The sequence below is a fragment of the Labeo rohita genome, unplaced genomic scaffold (genome assembly GCF_022985175.1).
Source record: "Labeo rohita strain BAU-BD-2019 unplaced genomic scaffold, IGBB_LRoh.1.0 scaffold_513, whole genome shotgun sequence".
Lineage (NCBI taxonomy): Eukaryota > Metazoa > Chordata > Actinopteri > Cypriniformes > Cyprinidae > Labeo > Labeo rohita.
In genome coordinates, this window is record NW_026129434.1 from 40,665 (window position 1) to 45,863 (window position 5,199).

The 5,199-nt window shown below is 39.9% G+C and overlaps 1 pseudogene; it reads right to left on the minus strand.

Moving 5' to 3' along the window:
• Positions 1 to 2,068: 2,068 nt before the first annotated feature.
• On the minus strand, positions 2,069 to 4,872 carry LOC127160975 (general transcription factor II-I repeat domain-containing protein 2-like; annotated as a pseudogene).
• Between the last annotated feature and the right edge of the window lie 327 nt (positions 4,873 to 5,199).

The following is a 5,199-nucleotide window of genomic DNA, read 5'->3' on the forward strand; positions in this document are numbered from 1 at the left end:
ATAAGACATGTGAAGATTAGCTCCTGTCTAGCTTCATTTAAAATTATTATTTTCTAATGCATTTTCAGCAAACTAATTGTGGACATTGTTTTTTAATACCCGTAAGACCCATCTGAACAACTGATATCCGTGTCAGGTACTTTAATGGCGAGTAACCTGCGCAAATTTAAATACAGCTGCGCTGCAAGCACTAGGCCAGAGACATCCGCGACACGAGTTGCCACCGCCTCCGGTGACTCGCCTCCCATTCCACAGCATGAATCAGTTATGGATAGGGAGAATTGTAACACAGACATTTTAGCCTCTTTGAAAGAGGATAATCTTGGTTGTTATCAGAGCAGAACTTAAAAATGCTCTTTCTGAGGATTTTGGCTTTCTTAAGAACGAGCTTAAAGAATAAAGTTGGAAATTGCTAACAACACGGCGGCGATCCGTACTGAAATGGATAATATGAAGACCGTATTGTGAAGGAAGGAGTGTCAACATGGTGGGACGAGATTGCTTCATTACAAACAATAGTTGCAGAAGTTAAAACAGAGTTGGTTAGTCTAAAGGAAAAGAACGACGATTTGGAGGGAAGGATGTGGAAATGCAATGTACGCATTGCAGGGATTCCAGAGGAGACCGGTTTGAGTTCTACCGTTGCAGTCTCCAAGCTGCTGAAAGAAGTTTTAAGCCTAGAGAAAGACATCCTAATCGACCGTTCGCACAGAATCTAACCCCAAAAAAGCCAAATGGAAAGCCCCGGGTGATTATCGCCAAACTCCACTATTACCAGGATTGCGTTGAAGAGGGAGGAGAGGATCAATTTGCATTTTGTAAATCCCACAGCTCGGATTCAGCGTGAACTAACATGGTGGCGCCCATCATTTGGCATAGATCAACTAACACGCTGATTATAAAAGTGTTTAAACCTCCATATAAATTTACTTGCACATATTTCAAAATCGGAATATCAGATATTTCATAATACAGTAAGCATGTTTGTGAATATTAATAATAAAAAGGGAAAAATTATATAAAAGTGATACATGTGTCATACAGCGCTATTGTGGCTGCGTTGTGTCACGTGACAAACACGGCGCCTCGCCATGGAAACAATAAAGCTATACGTTCTAAATAACGGTCGCCGAAAAAACCTCACCCTGGGGTCAGCTAGAATATTTTAAACTCACGTGTGAAAGGGTTAATTATAATACTTTGAATTTGACATAAAACTACACCGAGTAATTTCGCAATACTGATCAGAAGGTTCTCCTGAACAGTACAAGTGCTACTAAAAAGAAAAGTAAGTGTAGAGCCCTATTTTGATGTTAACATGTTAGCGTTCCACTGTACTGCCCGATGTGTAGTTACATTTTATAGGAATGCTAAGAAGTTAATATTAGATATTCTTCATGCTGCTCTGCTGATATCCATTACACACATATTAGCTATTTGTTTGGATGACAAAAACATTTAAACAGTACATGTCAAGTCAACTGGTGATTAGGATGGCCAATCAAATAAAAAGGCAGATGTTTGATACATGTTGGTATTTTCAAATCCAGAAAGACATTGAAAACAACGGACCATGAGCTTTTTGCATGAGCATAAACATAGTGCCGCACTGTATAATCATATCAAATTACATCACAAGCTTTACAATTTGATAAACACACTTTGCTTATTTATTTTATTGAAACCATTTACCTTAGAATCTCCATTTGACACTTTAGAGCAGGGGTCTCAAACTCAAATTGGCTGGGGGCCATTGCTGTGACTGATATTTCATAGGAGGGCCATTTTATCATTCAAACACAACATTTGTGGAAATTTACTTCAATTGCTGAGTTGTTGAACTTTCTTTTACATTACATTACATGCTGAACTTCCTTTTACATTACATTGCTAACATATTTCTGTTATCCTTAACAAAAATATAAACAACAGTGTCTGTGTATTATGTTATATATTTTTTACTTTTTAATTAACAGTTACCTACTTAATTTTAACTTATGTTACTTATCAAAACTAATCTGAACAAACAACCTTACACTGAACAAATGCAATACATTTGCAAACTATGCTATTTCTTGCCAGACACCTGGCAGCGCTTTTGCTCACACAACCGCACCACATTGGCCCTGATGGTGTTAACAGTTGAAACCCTTAGTACAGCTTCAAGATGAGCATCACTAAGCCTGGACCTGAACTTGCATTTATTAAAGTTCATAGCTGAGAAAAGCTTCTCACACAGATATGTGCTTCCAAAAAGGCACATTACCCGACTGAACACTTTGGACAGCTCTGGGAAGCGTGGAGGTAATTCTCTCAGAAACTGTGCAGTCTTGTCTGCATTTCCCTGTGCATCTCTGAATTTAGTTTTTAGCTCACTGTTGCATCTGCAAGTCAATAAGTTCCATTTGCAAAAAAGTTGGGACACTCTCCACATCAGCTGAGAAGGGGTCTGCAAACAGCTCGAAAGTGTCACGGTGTGCCTTGAAGTCCGCAAAACGCTTATCAAATTCCTGAAGTAGGTTTTCAACAGCAGATGCATATTCATCACCATTGAATGCTATGCCCTCCTCCACAAGAGATCTGCATGTTGTGAAATGACTGAGGTTTTTTGCAGAAAGCTGAGTTTTCCACAATCTTAATTTTGTGGAGAAGGCTTTCACACTTTCATACGCTGCTGTGATAAGCTGACCAGGGCCCTGGAGCTTCAGGTTAAGGATGTTCAGTTCCTGTGTAATGTCCACTAGGAATGCAAGGTCCATGACCCATTTAGGATCATCAAATTCAGGAACATCCATTCTGCCATCTTCCATGAATCTCTTCACCTCTGTTCTTAGCTCAAAGAATCTCTTCAAGACATTTCCCCTGCTGAGCCAGCGCACCTCAGTGAAGTAAAGTACGTCACCATATGTTGCCTCAATTTCTTCTAAAAAGGCACGAAACTGGCGGTGCTGTAAACTCCTTGACCTGATGTAATTGATGCATTTTAGGACAACAGACATGACATGTTCATATTTTAAGCATTTGCTGCACAGTGCCTGTTGGTGTATAATGCAGTGCAGAACAACTGCTGGATCTGCATGTTCCTCTTCTAACTTTCTTTGCACCAGTGCCACCAGTCCGTTTTTTTTACCGGTCATAGACGGGGCGCCATCGGTAGTAATGCCTACTAGTCTCTTCCAAGGTAAACCAGCGCGTTCAATCGCGTCGCCCAACTGCTGAAATATATCTTTGGCTGTTGTCCGGCCATGCATTGGACACAAACTCAGCAATTCTTCTGTCACCTCAAACTTTTCATTAATACCCCTGACGAAAATAGCTAGCTGAGCATTGTCAGTTTTGTGTGTGCTTTCGTCAAGGGCCACAGAGTATGCAGTGAAAACCCCCGCTTTCCCGCGTAGCTGATCATAAATGTCACTCGATAATTCAGTAATCCGCTCTGCCACTGTATTTGCCGATAAAGAGAGATTGTTGAACATGTTCTTCTTTTCTGGACATAAAATATCAGCGACCTTCAACATACAGTCCTTCATAAACTGCCCTTCAGTGAATGGCTTTCCTGCTTTGGCGATCATTTCACTCACCACATAACTCGCTTCAACTGCAGCATCAGCATCCTTTTTGGCTTTGTAGAAAAGAGTTTGCTGGGACGTTAGCTCTCTCTGCAACTGGGTGGCTCGTTTTTTTCTTTCGTCTTCCTGGTATTTCTCATACTGGTCTCCGTGTTTAGTAGAGTAATGACGCTTGAGATTGTATTCCTTTAGAACGGCAACTTTTTCTTTGCATATCAGACAGGTGGCATTTCCATTAAACTCCACAAAAAAATACTGCAGTGTCCATCTTTCCTGAAACTGTCTGTGTTCATCATCCACTTTCCTTTTCGGTTTGGAATAAGACATTTTCATTCACAGCCAAACAAAAAATAAACTGCTAAAGCCCTGAAACTAGCCCTCTTCTTAGCATGTCTGCTGCCACACGCAGGTTTTTTACGCTATCAACGTATTCATTTTTTTAACCGTGTTTTTGTTTGTATTGTGTTTGTATATTAAATGAGTAGTTTAAATTGCTATGAAATAACTACAAAAATGATTAGTAATATTAATATTAAATATTGTTAATTATTATTTTGCGGGCCGGATTGCTTTATATTTTTAACGTCAGTTGCGGGCCGGAGGGAGGGGGAGGGAGGGCCGTAAATAGCCCGCGGTCCGGCAGTTTGAGACCCCTGCTTTAGAGCCTTCAGTCCATCCGAGAGAAGCTTCACCCCAGAATCCTGCAGGTCATTGTTACTCAGGTCCAGCTCTTTCAGGATGCTTGAGTTGGAGATTTGTAGAGCTGAAGACAGACTTTCACAGGACTGAGTAGTGAGATTACATCCACATAACCTGTGTAAAGAACAAAACAAACAACTATACTGAAAACAAGTTAAAGGCTTTCCTTTAGATTTAAAATATATGTTTCAGTAATTCAGTTTTTTATAAAACACCTGTTACAGCAATGCAGGGATAGAAGAGTGGATCCAATTACAGCAAGTTTGTATTAATTTCACTTAACAAAGAAAATGTCTAAAAAGGTCCAAAGACGAAGGACAATATAATCACAACAAAACAGCTAACAAACATGCACCATGACCTGAAGAAAGCAAAGAGTATAAATAAACAAGATAACGAAGAACTAGACTAGACATAGTAGACAAACAGAAATTATTAAAACATACTTAAGAACCAACAAGATAAAAGACAAAAATCTGATATCCGTGTCAGCTACTTTAATGGCGAGTAACCTGCGTAAATATAAATACAGCGGCACTGCGAGCACTAGGCCAGAGACATCCTCGACACGAGTCGCCACCGCCTCCGGCGACTCGCCTCCCATTCCACAGCATTAATCGGTTATGGATAGGGAGAATTGTAACACAGATATTTTAGCCTCTTTGAAAGAGGATAATCTTGGTTGTTATGAGGGCGGAACTCAAAAATGCTCTTTCTGAGGACTTCGGCTTTCTTAAGAACGAGCTTAAAGAATAAGGTTGGAAATTGCTAACAACACAGCGGCGATCCGTACAGAAATGGATAATATGAAGACTGCTATCCGTATTGTCAGTGTCAACATGGTGGGACGAGATTACTTAATTACAGACAATAGTTGCATAACTTAAAACAAAGTTGCCTAGTCTAAAGGAAAAGAACAACGATTTGGAGA